The 17,119-nt window shown below is 35.7% G+C and overlaps 1 protein-coding gene across 1 annotated transcript in view; it reads left to right on the top strand.

The window, feature by feature from the left end:
• LOC136029380 (adenosine receptor A2a-like) overlaps positions 1-17,119 on the top strand; it is a 42,329-nt gene that overhangs the window by 11,583 nt on the left and 13,627 nt on the right. The gene's annotated exons all lie outside the window — the stretch shown is intronic.

Raw genomic sequence — 17,119 nt, 5'->3', positions numbered from 1 at the left:
TTTAAAAGAATTTTCTGTATGTGCATATGCCCATTCAATTTATACCAATCGTCAATAAAAAAGGTGTTCTTTTCAAATGAAATTAAAGAGTGACATTAAAACAAAATGATGCTAGAACAACAAACAGAGATTATTCCGTATTTTAAAGTGGCTGCCCTCTCGTCAAACTCCGCTCTGTAAGCTGAAGTTTATAGTGCTTTAAAAATGCTTCTTATAAATTCAACGGTGTTCTGGTTTGAGCAGGCGCTTTTAAGGAAATGGAACAAGAATTCCAACTTTATTTGGCAAAATATATCTGCTAATACTACTGTTAATATTGCTACTACTACTGTTACTACTGCTAATAATAATTCACTGGAGCAACAATAAGAACTTAAAACGAACCGAAATTACTACGTATATGAGGGGGATTGCTTTTCCTCAACACCTCACTCTATAGTAAACGGCATAGTTGGCAGAACATATAACCAAATTGAGTCCAGAATTTATATTTTTCCCTTATCTTCATGCCCATTCCGGACAAGATAATAATAATACGAAATAATCAATAATTTTCTAAAGGCTACAGTAAGAAATTCTGGATTTAAATAAATGGAAAACTGTGTTAATAAATACAAATTTTGTTAAAATTTGGCCTGAAAATTCTTGGGAGTCATGCGTGGGGCGGGCGCTAATCAAGATTTTGCCCGGGTGCAAAAGAGGACAGAACCACCATTGTGTTTGATATACCATAAGCTATTATGCCAGCCCATATAGGATAAACACGGAATACTGTGTAATGGAAAACTTAAGGTATGTCTTCCTTGAATGATAATTTCCAGGCTTCAACAATATCTTTACAATTTTTAAGTGCGAAAAGTGTTATCAAATTTAACGAACTAGTTTTTGCATAATATTTTTATGGTTCGGTTGGGGAACCCAGCGAAACTTTGCGAACAAATTCTGACCTTTAATGTTTTGTAACCACCAAAATAACAAGAGCTAAGAGCTCATATGGCACTTGTGACGAGGCAAGAAGAGCTAAGAGCCAAGAGCTCATATGGTATGAGCTCTAACAAAATTCTAAGAATCAATAGATTGATTTAAAAGGAAAATCAGAGGCTTAATGCCGGTGAGAATTTAAAATAAGAGCTCTGAGTCACGATGTCCTTCTAAATATCAAAATTCATTAAGATCCGATCACCCACTCGTAAGTTATAAATACCTAAATTTTTTAATTTTTCCTCTCCCTTTAGCCCCCCAGATGGTCGAATCTGGGAAAACGACTTTATCAAGTCAATTTGTGCAGCTCCCTGACACACCTACCAATTTTCATCATCCTAGCACGTCCAGAAGCACCAAACTCGCCAAATCACTTAGCCCCTCCCCCCAACTCCCCCAAAAGAAAGCGAATCCGATACGGTTACGTCAATCACGTATCAAGGACATTTGCTTATTCTATCAACCAAGCTTCATCCCGATTCCTCCACTTCAAGTGTTTTCCAAGATTTCCCCCTCCAACTCCCACCAATGTCAAAAGATCTGGTCGGGATTTGAAATAAGAGCTGTGAGACATGAATCCCTTCTAAATATCAAATTTCATTAAGATCCGATCACCTATTCGTCAGACAAAAATACTCCAATTTTCACGTTTTCCAAGAGTTCCGGTTTCCCCCTCCAACTCCCCCAATATCACAGGATCTGATCGGAATTTAAATAGGAGCTTTAAAGCACAAGATGCTTCTAAATATCAAATTTCATTAAGATCTGGTCACCCTTTCGCAAGTTACAAATACCTTAATTTCCGAATTACCCCCCCCCCCCCAACTCCACCAAAGAGAAAAGATCCGGTCCGGTTATGTCAGTCACGTATCTTAGACAGGCTTTTATTCTTCCCATCCCATTTCATCCTGATCTCTCCGCTTTAAGTATTTTCTAAGATTTCTGCCCCCCCCCCCAACTGTCCCCCCAATGACGCTGGATCCGGTTGAGATTTAAAATAAGAGATTTGATTTACGAGGTCCTTCTAAATATGAAGTTTCATGAAGATCCAATCACTCCTTCGTAAGTTAAAAATACGTCATTCTTTCTAATTTTTCAGAATTACCCCCCCCCCCAATAGAGCAGATTCGTTCCAATTATGTAAATCATGTATATAAGAATTCTGCTTATTTTTCTCACCAAGTTTCATCCCGGTCCCTCCAATCTAAGCGTTTTCCATGATTTTAGGTTCCCCCACCCCAAACTCCCCCCAATATAACCAGATCCGGTCGGAATTTAAAACAAGAGCTTTGAGACACGAGGTCCTTCTAAATATCAAATTTCATTGAGATCCGATCACCCATTCGTAAGTTAAAAATACCTCATTTTTTCTAATTTTTTAAAATTAACCACCACCACCCCCCAACTACCCCAAAGAGAGCGGCTCCGTTCCGGTTATATCAATCATGTATCTAGGACTTGTGCTTATTTTTCCCACCAAGTTTCATCCCGATCCCTCCACTCTAAGTGTTTTCCAAGATTTTGGGTTTCCCCCTCCCAACTCTTCCCCCCCCCCCAATATCACTAGATCCGGTCGGAATTTAAAATAACAGCTTTGAGACACGATATTCTTCCAAGCATCAAATTTCATTAAGATCTGATCAACCGTTCGTAAGTTAAAAATACTTCATTTTTCCTATTTTTTCTGAATTAACGGGCCCCCCACTACCCCCTCCCCCAGATGGTCAAATCAGGAAAACGACTATTTATAATTTAATTTGGTCCGGTCCTTGATATGCCTGCCAAATTTCATCGTTCTAGCTTACCTGGAAGTGCCTAAAGTAGCAAAACCGGGATCGACAGACCGACAGAATTTGCGATTGCTATATGTCACTTGGTTAATATAAAGTGCCATAAAAATCGTAGAAATCCTGGTTTTCGGTTATGAAGCTATGAGGCCAAAACTTTTGATGTCCTTAGTGCTTTAAGATAATGATTCTTTTTCCTTCAGTAGATTTAATTCATTCGGTTTATCTGTATTCAACAAAAAAGTTTATTTTAGCTTCCAAAATATCATATTTTCCCGTTTGAAAATTTAGCTTCAGTTGTCTTTGCCCTAAATTTACTTCGTCAACCTTACGGAAAAAGTAAAACAAAGCTTACCTAATTCCCAAATATCACTAAGCACCTTATCAACGTTGACGGAAAACTTTATTAAGCTTGTGAAGATTTTAATACATTTTATTGACATCGTGTCGTTCGTTTTATGTATACGGCCTTCAATGACCTTTTGAAAAAGCGCCTATATAAAACGGCGTATTGAGCGGGCCGTATACATCTTAAAATAAGAGAGATGAAAAGCTTAATATTCATTTAATTGGATATTGGAAGATTATTGCGAGATGATTCACTAATAAGTTAGCGGTTTAGGTGAGTTGAATGTTTTTCTTTTTTAGAAGGTGTATGCTTTAGTCAACCTTTATTTTTACAAATGAAACAAAAAACTTTTATGGAGTGACACAGTACCTATGATTATGTTGAATTAGGACTTCTCTTTTTTGTACTATGGGCTTAGAAATATTTATATTGAAACAGGACTCTTTCTAAACGTAGTGTAAATCCAAAAGGGAGATCATAAGGATTTGGTCTCATAATAATGAATTATTCATTTGGGAAGCCACAGGAAGGTTCTATATCAACGTTATTATTTCTGACCGTAGTCTTTTCGTCATAAGTGATAACGAATTTGGTTTAGTATCTGAATCAATAGCAGCTCCATCTTTTTTTCTTTTTCTTTTTTTTTTTTTTTTTTTACTTGGTTTTGATTTTGAATTTCTTTTTTTTTCAAGTTTCGTAGAACTATTCCTTTAAAATTTATGAAAAAAAAACACTCTGAGATAGATTTGTTAGTAGCTTTGTGTCAAAGATTAAATAAACTGATGTAATAGAAATAACTTTTTAAAATTTTTCATTTGAGAAATGGCTAAACTAGCTGATTGCAAAATCCACGAATTAGAAAGGTGTAAGGGAAATAAATTATAGTCAGATGGGCAATTTCCAACATAAAGAACATTATGTAGGTTTTCAATACGATAATTCATTAGTTTACAAGCTGTATTTATTGATTAGGGCAAGTTTTACCATTCAATGTACTCCTACCAACCCACTAACCACAATTTTTGTTAGTTTTTGGAAGTCCAACTCTTGAGTCAGAAACTATTATTGTTCGATATTTCTAGAGACATTCGATTGCTTCAAAATTCAAATAAACATTCTCACATACAAATATATTTAGAATTGTAACAGGATGTAAAGATGCATAGAAATAAAAAGCAAATCAAAAAACAAATACCTAATTCTTCATATGTTTTTGTTTTAGCTCAAAATCATTCGTACAAATGACACTTTTGAGTATGATAGTTCCTAGTAGACTTTTTTGAATTCACTAAGTTATCTCTTCTCAAGTCCAAGTTCCAAAAAAACTAGATTAGGTAAAATCCATTTGAAGTCCTAGCAAGACTTGACCTTTGAGATTCTATATTAGACTGAGCATTATACGAGATCCAACATGTAATTTAAGAGCAGCCCAAAGTCATACAGTTTGACGTTTGCCCATGCACTAGGAATTTCATCGAAAGTCTTTACCTGGTAGGGGATGAGCAGTTTTCTGTACAGCTTTTTGTCGCTGTTGTGAGCACAGAATGTTACTGAACCATTTTTGCAGACTACTGTCACAAATAACTTACAAATAAGTTTATACTTGGCATTATTCTATTTGAATCTTCGGTTTCTCTTATTGGTCGGTTCAGTCTTAGGTTTACATTATCTTTCTCCTGGATTCAATTATTTATTTAACAGAAATTTACAAAACATTAATCACCATCTACTAGATATGACCTTACCTTTTTAACTAATTTGTGAATTACCACAGGCTTATGAACTATATATACTTATTTTTTGTTCTTTTTTGTTTTATGAAAACATATTTTTATTCCTTTTTTTCGATTTTGATTTTGGGAGGCCTGTACCTCTTAACAAGTTTTCGTTGCACGTCAGGCTCCTCTTAGCCCAAAAATTTATGCCGGAAGTTTCAAAATGATCAGGAACAAACCGTGTTTTGGCCCATTTCCAAGCCCCCTAGCGCTATCCCACTTTCCAAAAAATGTAATCCTCTTCGCCCAGAGAAAGCTCACTGAAAGTCTTGTCAATAGAACGCTGACGATCAAAAGCCCCCTCCCCTTTTATGCACCTGTAAAACGTTTCCGTAAACAAGTTGCATAAATTACAGCCCTCAACCCAGAGGCAGTTGGGTCATGTCATCCTTGAATGTGTTTTTATTGTACTTTTCAATCATTCTGAGACTAATGGCCATCTAAAAACTTTCATCCGATTTCTTGGAGGGTTACAGACATGCTGGATAGCAAAGAAGGACACATCAGCCCAGTTGCAAGCAATTTTAACCTGTAGAAAGGGGAATTGAAGCTTTGACTTCAAATTAAATTAGTCTTCTAAAGTCTCTGTACCCCTCTCCCCTCCTTCTACAGGAAATGGGTAGGTGGAAGGAACATATTGAAGGCACATGCACAGAAAAGGTGTAAGCCATGCCTATATTTAAGTTACAGCAAATTAATATAGCTGTGAAACGGCTTTGGAGTCTGACGTAGTTTAATTGATTAAATATTGATTCGGAAGCTGATGCTCTAAAAGTATACAAATCAAATATAAATGGTAAAATTTAGCATCAAACAGTAAAAATTAGCTGAATAAGAATCTTAAGATTTCAAAATCAGGTCCATCCTGGTACAAATTAGTAAGGTATGGCGGAAAATAAGCATGGAAAAATGTGTGGCGGAAGTGTACTACGCGCTGCAGAACTGCTCCAAGCCTAGCAAAACTACGTAATTGTGGACAGAGGTGTACAATGCGTGACAACATATTCGGTGATCCAAGATGTTCACCAGGAGTTGGAAGGTGGACAGTCCTTCAAAGCCAGTCACAACTTCGAGTCAAAGTTAAAGTTGTTCCTAAACAAATATTTTTTTTTTACCAAGACAATGGTTTTTATTGTAAAAAACCTTGCAAATAAAGCAACCACTACTATTCTTAACCCTTGCTAATATAACGGTACAATAGATACGTTTCAGTATTCCCACGCAAAGGAGGAGGTAGGGTAGAGAGTACCCTCCAAGATTAAATATCTTTCGTATCAGAAAAAAGTTAAAACACAAAATGTTGAAAATGCCAAAAATAAGATATTTAAATGAATTGTTTTACAACTATCATTTTTAACTAGAACTGTTCTAGGAGGCGGAGACTAAAAATTTTTGAGAAACACAGTCCTACCCTATTACCCCTAGGTTTATAATAGGAACTGGGTGAATAAAGCACGATTATTTTTATAAAAGGATTTTCCGAGCATGTATCTTGGTAATTGTTGAATCTAAGTTTTAGAATGATCGGCTAGTTTTAGTCAAAACAGTTTGTAGAACTTGAATATGTTTCTTTCTATTTATCTATTTTATATTTTCAGAGAATTAAAAGGGGAAAAGAGAGAGGTAATAAGTAATCTAGGAAAATATATAGAAAAGGAATAAGAACAGAAAAGGGTGCATTCAGAAACAGCAATTTAGTAATTGGTTTTGACTCTTTTTTCTTCTATGAATTCCTTTTCAAGCAGGATATAGTTCGATTGAACAAATTTAAAACTACTTCAATAGGCTGTAGTAATCCAAAATATGATTTATAATGTTTTCAAATGCTCAACTCAGTGTACTGGTTAAATTGCTCCAATCAATTTTTCATTATCCTACTTGGTTTTCAAAATATTGACAATTTTCTGAATCTCGTTAACGTTCTGTTTCCTTCGTCTCTGAGAAAATTACAGGAGCTTCTTGCTGCTGGATCTTGGAGGGCTTAGAAGAATCTTAATTCTGAAAAAGCTGGCCCCTATTAAAGCCCAAAATCCCATCGATTTTCGGCTCTCTGAAAAATTCAAGTCATGCAATTCAACGCCTATTGCTTACTTATCAATCAGGATTATCAGGGATTATCAATCCCTGTTGCTTGTCTCTTAAGAAATGACGCTAAAGTGAATCTCAGCTTTTGCCCAAACTGACAATTCTGATGCCTATTGGGAGCTTGGTCTGTGCTTGGTCCTCTTAACTCATCAATGAAAACAGCTTTGGAGCAACTGTCACCCTCTCTTCTAACGGAACTTTCTAAAGCTTAAAGTCCTACTGGGAATGTTTGTTAAGAGTTTCACAAACTTTGGGGATTGCGAAAGGATAATGGCAAACAAAGCCCTGGATTCAACGATCATAAATAAATCGCTATCTTAACGTCAAGTATATGCAATACAACGGAAATGTTGAACGGAAAAGGAGTTTGATTCGATGCTAAACTGGCAAAAACAAGTACTATTACTTGTTTTCCCCCTTTTTTCCCTATTGGAACTTTTAAGAGGAGGTTTGACTACTTTCGGAGGGTTTGGGCAGCTCAGCCCGATTCAGATCAACTGAAATTAACGGTATGTTACTCAACCAATCCAACTAAGCCCAGTCAACTTGACCCTGTTTATCTAAACCCTAATTCAACTTAGCCCTATTGTAACTTAAGCCCCAAGCGAATCGACCTCCCTTCTATTCAACTTAAGTCAATAAAACGTACACTCAAAAATAACCATTGACTGTTGAAATTACTAACATGCAATAAATTTATCGCACAAATTCAGTTTCACACATGTGTTTTGTCCCAAGAAAAAAACCTTTTACTTATGTCCGTAATATATTTTATCTTTCTTAGGCTGCTGAGATTCTCATTTAGCGAGAATGAAGCATCCTAGTTTTCCATCCAGTGATGTTTGGCGGTCCCAACCTGAAAGACAATCCTGCCATCCTATTTACCATTCAACCCGAAAATTCATAAATAAAACAGAATACCGATCACGTGACATTAGTGCACCGATATGCATTTTTAAAAGGCTAGGAGGTTTCAATACATTGCTTGCAAGGGGTTGCTGTTGTGAGTTTTGCTTGGTATTGGCTTAGTTCATCAAATAGCGCTCTAAATATAATAACCATTGGCAGACTATGTACGCTAAAGTCCGTTGTTGTATAAAAACGGTTTTGTTTCCAAAGCCCAGTAGCAGAGAAGGTCCGAGTCACTTATGACTCAGAACTGAGGTACAAACTCAGAGGTACAGACCAGAGTTACAGGATACATGTTGTACATACAAATGGAAAGGATCACTGCTCTACAATCACGTAATCGCCCTTAATAGTTTATTACGTATCGAGGGTTCACTTTATAAGTGATTGTTGCACATACAAATGGTAAAATTTAGCATCAAACGGTAAAAATTAGCTGAATAAGAATTTTAAAATTTCAAAATCAGGTCCATCCTGGTATAAATTAGTAAAGTATGGCGGAAAACGAGCGTGGAAAAAGGTGTGGCGGAAGTGTACTACGTGCTGCAGAACTGTTCCAAGCCTATTCCAAAGTATAACGGAATTGTTGAGAGCTGCAGATCACCTCGTTTCTTGATCTTTACAAGAAAGCAAGAAAAAACATGTCAAATATGAAATGGTAGTACTAAAGAAATATTTTTCCAGAATTAGGTTCACACTGGTCCCGCTAAATTTTTGAATATTCACTCACGATAAAATTATAAAGTACTGTTGTGTTATAAGTTGTAGTAATTCTGATAAAAAAAAACTTGGCAAATCATTTCAGATGTTTAATAAAACCAGTATCTTCGGAGTGTCTAGCATCAAATTTGTCAAATTATATCCAATACAAAATTATTTATTTTTCAAGTTTCTCATGGACAAGATTAGATCTGTGCATTTGCTTTGGTTCAATGCATTGCTTCACTTTGCAATCAACATTTTATTATATAAGTTTATTTAATATTGAAGTTCATCGTCACCCCAAATCTATCTTAAGCGAAAACTGCAAATTTGAACCTCCCGCGAAGGCTAGCTGCAGCGGAATTCTCTTGTGAAAAGGTTTTCAGACAGGTCGTGGTAACGAACTGAAAGTAAGGAGCAATGTGGCTCAATGGTAATCGAAACTCTGAAAATAAAATATTCAATATCGATAGGTATACCATAAGAATCGGCTTATTATGTTGACTCCAAATATATAAACTTCATTTAGTTTAGTTTTACCCATCAAAGGCTACGAACCTCAGAAAATTGGCTGGATTTTCGAAAAAGGGGTAAATACCCCTAAGCTAAGGGAATTTTAACGGAATCACAATGTCAGATTCAGCCTATTGGGGAATCCCACTGTAGGGGTTTCAAGCTCCCGTCTTCAAAAATGTGAAATTCTGAATTTTTTGCCAAAAGAAAGATCAATGATGTGTGTCTAATAGTTTGTATTTTGTTTTCCCCAGCGGTGATCGCATCAAAACAAAAGTCCTAGAATATCTGAAGAGGGTTCATTCGAAAGGAAATTAAAAACTCTAGTGCCCTTTTTAAGTGATCAAGAAGATTGGAGGGCAGCTATTTCTTTTCCCTCGCCCTTTTTTCGCCAAAGTCATTCAATCAAAATTCTGAGATAGCCATTTGGTTCAACATAGTTGAAAGGCCCAGTCACTATGCCTTTGGAGATAATATGACCCCCTAGAGCCCCTAGGGATAGGTCTCTAAGTTATGAAATTTGCCATTTTTTTTACCTATAGTTTTTGTTATTGGGAAGCATGAATATATTTTTCGGGTTTGGGAGGGTGAATTTTCGGCTGGGGAGATTTTCTACGGGGAGAATTTATATGGAGAGGTAATTTCCGGGTAGTTGGCAAAGTTTTCATGGGAAATCTAGACTGGGGGAATTTGCCGGAGGTCCTACAGGATATCCTTTTTATTTGTCTTACTTTCTCTTTGCCAATTAAATTTTACGAATATAGATGAAAATGATAATTTTCCAGGGTAGTTTTACAAAAGAAATCTAGTTTTTTCAACTGAAAGTAAGGAGCAGCATTAAAACTTGCAACTGAAATTACTATGTACATGAGGGGGTCCTCTCGTCAATTCCTCAATCTTTACGCTAAAGTTTGACTTTTGTCCCGAAGTCAGTAAGAACAACTCCTGAAACTCAAGGGTCGTTTAATTAGAATAACAAGATTTTTTTTAAGTACTGAAAAACTCAAGCGTGAAGAGCGAGGTATTGTGGAAGGAACAACCCCCTCATATACATAACTTCTGTTCGTTTTCGTTTTAATGTTGCTCCTTGCTTTGCCAAAACTTGTTTATCATTTATTTAATAAACATCAAATGACGAGCCCTGACTCTCTATTACATTTTACATCTCAATTCCTCCAGCACCCTTCTCAAATATAAAATTCACCATCGAGTATTTCCTACCAACTCCACTAATGACTTGATATAGTCCTAGGCGGTACAGAGGTTGCTTCTTTTGTTTTTTGTTTCTTTTTAGTTTTAATTTTTTTGAGTTATAAACCAAATGTTAAAGAGGAACAATCACAAAAAATTTAAATACCCAAAAAATCAGCATAACTTTTTATATAACGTAGGTGTATATCCTTAAAATATAATAGTATTAATTCCAGGAAGTCCAAGTGGTTTTTACTTTTCAATGTTAAAAGGGTTTAAAAGATATAAATCTGATTTTAAACCTAAAGAAAGTATGAAAGATAGAAACGGCTTTTCCGAATCAATAGAAACGGCTTTTCCGCCGTTTCGTTTTAGCAAACAAGAGGTTTTCGCTGTCATTTTCTATGTGGAGAATCTTTCAAGAGGCTATGGATTTTTCATATGAACAAAGTATCCTACTATTTTCAGGAAAACAGAAGCGTCACGTCATTCACTATTATTTTAACGGGAACCGAGTAATTTTCTATTGTCTCCGGGGGCTGTAAAAACGAGTATTAGAAACAAATTTCATTAATTCTATATAAGATATTGATATTGAACGTGAGTAGTATATGTCCTTAGGATACTACGACACACGTATCCCATCATTCCCAGCAAACGCATATCCCAATGTGCTATTGGAGCTACTAGTCCCTCGTATCTAGGTAAAAACATTGCATTTTCTGGGAAACAATACATTCTCAGTGAAACTCTCCAATGGGTCTGAGAATATATATGGTGTTGTCGCAATTTCCGCGGCGATAAGAAAATTCTTGGATTTGCATGCCAGATATTCTTTCTGAAACATTGCCATGATTACAAGCGGGCACTATCCCATTATCTGAGTCAAATATTTTGATATAAAAGAATGACCGTCCAAGTTATTTGTATTAGATGAAGTGAGTTTAATCTAAGAGGATGTCTAAACAGAATCTTAACAAGGATTCTAATATACAAGAAGTTTGTGATCTATTTATTTTTGTTTTATGCTTAGCGAATGGGGACTGTTTTTATACAGTTTCGTTTTATCAACTGACAATTACAACATCCTTCAGTCACCGAAGTGTATGTATAGTTTTACAATCATCCCTTCCTACTAGATATTCTTGAGCTATTGAATTCAGTCCGTGGAATATTTTGAACCTGGACCTTCAGGGGACAGTAAAGAGCAATATCAAATCTAAAAATACATTTACTGAATATTACGTGTTTGTATATCATATGTAATCATTAGTTTAGAAAAAACACCCCTCCCTACTACTTATTCTTAAAATTTTGTGTTTGGTCCATGGATTATTATTTAACCCAAGCCTTAATATGAATATTAGTCGAATATGTATTATGAGTAAGGCAGTATACATCTCCCTTTAAACGTTTTTTTCGGATTGTGAACGAGAGCCCACCTAGTCATTCTTAAATTCTTGTATTCAGTCCATGGATTATTATTGGGTCCAAGGCTTAACATGAATATTAGTAGAATATTTATTATAAGCACGGCAGGGTCCGTCTCCCCATTATCCACAAGAAGGATGACATCGAAAATCCTGCTGCTGATCCAGCAACTGCCCAAGCAATGTCCAATGAAACAGCCCATTTCTCTCAGCTACTGGATATGAAGATCAACATGACCAAAACTAAAGTTATGGATCTAAATATTCAGTCGGATTATCAGCTTTTAAACGGGGCATTGGCTATTCATCTTTCAAACAACGATGAATATAGAATTTTTTTTCATCCTCTTGGTCTACCATATGCATTCTACAAAGATCACATTGAAAACTTCCTTGAAAGAAGTGGGAAATCAATTATTCAAAATTGGAAGTGACTACAAGATTTATAAACCAAAAGCTGTGGTTTTGATGCAACACTGTATCTTATTTGAAGTCGAGACTATATTTACAACAAAATTTTCAACATTCATGTAGACAGTCCTCGATTGAATGACTTCATAGTAGAAAATATCCTGTCCTAGTTGTATAATATTGATTTCAGTGCCCTAAGAACATAATGGTTAACAGTGTTTGTAATTTTTTATTAATAAAATACATATGTACATAAAAAGTCTTTCGTCTTCATCTTGTAGATTCTTCTTCTTCGTCTTTTAGGGTGTCGTCATCAACAACGATTAGGGGTGGCAGATCATTGGGATTCAACCTATATTGATCCTGGCGTGCAAAGTCAGGGTCATATTTTCCACGATATAATGTAACTTCATTTTTATTTTATCTTTCTGTGAAGTCAATGATACTATTTTGATTCATATTGTAAAATTCACATGTTTCTATTTTCTTATTTGAAGTGATAAATCACTTTTGTAACAGCCAAATAAAGATCGGCAGGTTTTATAATAATTGTTACCATTGTCCTCACAACGATGACGTAGAAACCATACTCTCTTGATATTTTTACAACTGAAACATGCTCCAAATTCTTCTTCCAAAAAACATTTTAATCTACGACGATACTAATCCCTTAGGAATAAATTGAAATCATGTTTAAGGTTTTTTTTAATAATACCAGGGTAAGTATTTTCCTATTGGTCGCACTTATCATATTGACAACGGAGCACATATAATCCTTAGTGTGAGAGGCACAAGCTTCTTCAAGACAGGAATTTTAATCCTTAATTCGTACAGTATATCCTCTATGCAATGTACTTGGATTGCATAATCTACACTTTTGGTTATAGTCATCAGCTATACTGCAGTTGTCATATGACGACCAGTTGCCCAATGTTTATAAGCACAGTGGACATATGTAAAATATTTTTTAACTGTTTTGACTCTCACTCCACCTAATTGAATATGATTTGCGAACAATAGGAATGTTATTTTTACTTTTAGAGAGAGAGGAGTGTTCGAGCGACGTTAAAATCAATTATATTTTGTTTAGGACGTTTTTTTCAAATTGTCGGTGGTTGTCACGAAAAATAGAGACTGAAAAATCATCATGGAAACTTGAATGTTCTAAGGTAATGCTAAAAAGCAAATTCACAATATCATTTTGTATTGTTTCAATTACTACGTCAGTAAATTGAGTAAAGCATTGATTAAAAGCCTCATACCATATTCCAAAGTTGAAGAATCATTTTTCAAGATAATCTAAAGTGTTTTTTTTTCAGAGAATATTTTCTTTTGCACGGTTCACATCTGAAATTATTCATTAAGATTCAAACAGTTTTCCAATATTACAAGGTTCCGCAAGATTTTCAGTTTCTCAAATCCATTAATCGCAAATCCATGTTCGTTCTTGTCACTTTCACTGCCGATTATAGACTAAAAGATTGCAAGTCTCTACTTTGTGCACACTCTCAACGCCCATTGGTTCCCGAGAGAAAGGGTTAAAAGATTATATGCATTATGTTCAATTTGCTGCGAAAAATAATTATTCTTCCAACCTAAACTTACTCAAAGTTATAACATATCCACCAAATATCTAATCCCATTCAAATGTTAGTCGACAATCCTTCCCAATTTCAGCTGCTGCTTTGGGAGCTCTTGTCTTCAAATTGTCACTGTCAACTCCTCCCTCAGTGTTGCCATAGTATAAAGCCACTCATTTTTAAAGTATTTGAACCTTTTTCCAACTTGGAACAATGCAAACTAATCAAGTTTTTATTTGGAACTGTGATACTAAGCAACTCACCGTCAAACTTATATATCGATGAGCACATGATGGGTACTAAGCACCTGCTTGGTTTTATCCTTACGTCCATTTAACCAAGAAAAATAGCAGGTATGCATTTCTAAGAATTTTCTCATCGTCCCGGAAGCTGAGATAACATCATATTTGTCGTAGGAATGATGGGGTACTGTATGTTTGGAATGATGGGATAATTGTGTCTTAGGAATGGTGGTAAATGTGTGTCTAGGAATGGTTGGATATATTTGTTATAGTATCCAAAGTCCCTACGCTACTAACGTGTCACATCAAGTTTCAAAAATGGATATGTCGCAAAGATACCAACAGGTAAGCCTCTCTTTCTATATACCCCCTCCCTTCCGATCAAACAATAAAGTGTGCATACCCACATTTAACCTACTATAATCCTATATATTAGATAAACACCGCAAAACCTTCTCCTTCCTGCTAATACATGGCTCTCTCAGTGATATTATAACCTAATTTTCTTGTAAAAAAATATAAATTAATCCCCCCCGTGTGCAGTTTCGATGTACTTTTCCACTAACTGAAGCAAGTTGCTAAAAAGGTGTAAATAGTTACGCTGGGTGAAAGCATTAGTTACACGTTTCCTTCATGTAAGGGCTTACTTTCTGCTGGACAGCTGCTCTTGCGATAATTACAGAGAAGGGGGCATTGCTTTTGTCTACGAGCAAATTCTAAATTGGCAGGTTATGATTATACATAATCCTTGATTTTAGTGTAAAATGTTCCGAAAAATGTAACTTATTTAGGCATAAAATAAAAAGGCTGGATTTTTGACAATAATATCGAATTATTTTGACAATAATATCGAATTATTTTAGAGCCTCCCCCACCCCCAAAAGGGGTCAGCTGCAACCCTGAAGCTTACTCAATCTGTAGATATTTCCTCTGGAGTGCTCTATAATACATATTTCTCATAAAATTCAAGTTTGGGTATTTCTGACTATCTTGAAAAAGGGGAATAGCCTAGAGAAATGAAGAGAGGATTTACAGAATTGTCCTAGGATGGTTTTTTGAAGCATTTACCAGGCTTATATTATCGCTCTTTAAGGAAATAGCTGTAAATCAAGGTACTCGGATCCAGACAAAACTCTGTATTCTCAAGTATGGCCTTAATTTTGAATTCTTGACCTGGAATTGAAGCATTAAAAATCTCAGACGGGTGAATAACGGAAAACTTTTTAAAGCTTTTACTCAGAAAAAGATTCACGTGAAAAATACTTCTAAACTTAAATACATACATACAAAGTTGTCAATTTAAGCTGAAGAGGGAGGGTTACTGATAATGCCAATGAAGAGTGAAAATAAGTAATTTCCAGGGCATTTTCAGAATGTTTTCTATTATATTTAAACGTGTTTATATAAAACTTTTATAGCTAAAATGTTTTTTATCATATTATAGTAAGAATAAAAGCAGAAAATTTAATAGAGGAATAAAAGATACTTAGCTAGATTATTTGATTCTATTTTCTGGTTAGTTGAATTCATCACTTTTCTTTGAAAAATTTTACTTTTATCGTCGTGAGGGGACGTGAAAACTATAGTTTTCTAGTATCGATACAGAAGGTGTAGGGGTGCAATGAGTTAAATTTAGGTGGTTACATTTTGCAAATAAGATGCATTTTTTCCCTTCACGAAAAACTAAAATTTTATTTCTTTTTAAGGAGAATTCGAAGGAATGTCCGCCTTCCCCAAAAGAGAAATGGTGTGTGATGAATAGGCAAGAACCAGCACTCTACAAAGCGAAGATGCGGATCCTTCCGTGGTCCGCCAGCAAAAGAGAGAGAAGGCCAACCACTCAAGACCTTCGGTCATTGTCTATCCCGGACCTTATAAGCTCCCCAAACAAGTGCATGATGTGTCCTCTTTGGCCCCCATGCCCAATGCCAGTGAAGCTGCCGGGACATCTATGCCTCCCCGGCACCATGGCGAAGATGTTGGACCTTCCACTCCCTACCAAGATGGAGCTGTCAATCTTAATGTAACTGTATAATCCTTTGATATTTCTTGAGAAACTTACCACTTTTTCTGACTAAAATACATTTTTATTCAGACTAATACTTAAATATTAGGATTTAGAATAAGACAAGAATCTGAGATAGTAGGATAATGAGAGAGCCCTTGTTCGATGCCTCTGAGAGGGGGGGGGGTTAATGGTATTCTCCATTCTAAACTAATCCATTCTTTTCAAACTTTGAAGGGCTTTTCGCTAAGAAAGTCAATTTTTTCTGGGAACTATTAAGAATATTGATGTTATCCCAAATCTTTACAAAGTAACGCATTCCTTTCGGGTTAGTAAAAGGGGTCTCAAGTCCAATAGGCTTGAAGGGCTTCGAGGAGCCACTGCCCCCTAGGTTAATAAAATATTATTTTTAGTTTACTATGGGAACCCTGTCAATTTCGCACTTGGTGGTCCTAAAAGAGAAATAGCTAAAAATAAGACATTCCTCTCCGGTTAATGAAAGAGGATATAACTTAGATGTGTATGCTTGCTTCAAAAAATAATGCGTTCTAGTGTTGAAAACTTTGCGTTCTACAAGGGGGCATTTGGGGATCCTAGATTAAATAATTTCCAAGACCACACTGGCTAATCATGACAAACCTAAAATCACAAAGAAAAGAAGAACGAGGACAGAGCTTTTTCAGAAGTGACAAAGATAAAACTAGCCTCACTCTGGGTGATGGTGTTTATAGAATTCCCTGCTCTTGCGGCCGTTTTTATATTGGAAGAACCCAACTGCAACTAGGGGAGAGGTTATTAGAACATATGTCTTCAATAGACAAGGCTGTGAGGCTACGCCAAAGGTCAGAGGTTTTGATTCCGCCTTGGCTCAATATTTGTACGATAGTCCGCATCATTTTATTTTATTTGAGAGCACCTCCATTATTGCCCCCGTTAAAGGTCTCATGCAAGTTTTCAGGCAAGCAGTTGAGATAAAAAAAAGCGCATACACCAAAAGGCAGCTCTCAATAGAGACACGGGAGAAACTTCTCTAAATCCAATTTATGACAAAATTAGTAATTCTGATCATTTTCACATATATCCACAAATTTTTGTTGCACAATTAAATAAAATATCTGATAATAATCTATCTGGGAAGAAATTATCCTTTAAGATTGCT

Source organism: Artemia franciscana, chromosome 7, assembly GCF_032884065.1.
Source record: "Artemia franciscana chromosome 7, ASM3288406v1, whole genome shotgun sequence".
Classification (NCBI taxonomy): domain Eukaryota; kingdom Metazoa; phylum Arthropoda; class Branchiopoda; order Anostraca; family Artemiidae; genus Artemia; species Artemia franciscana.
The sequence above is the reverse complement of the archived record's forward strand: the minus strand, read 5'-3'. Positions and strand labels throughout refer to the sequence as shown.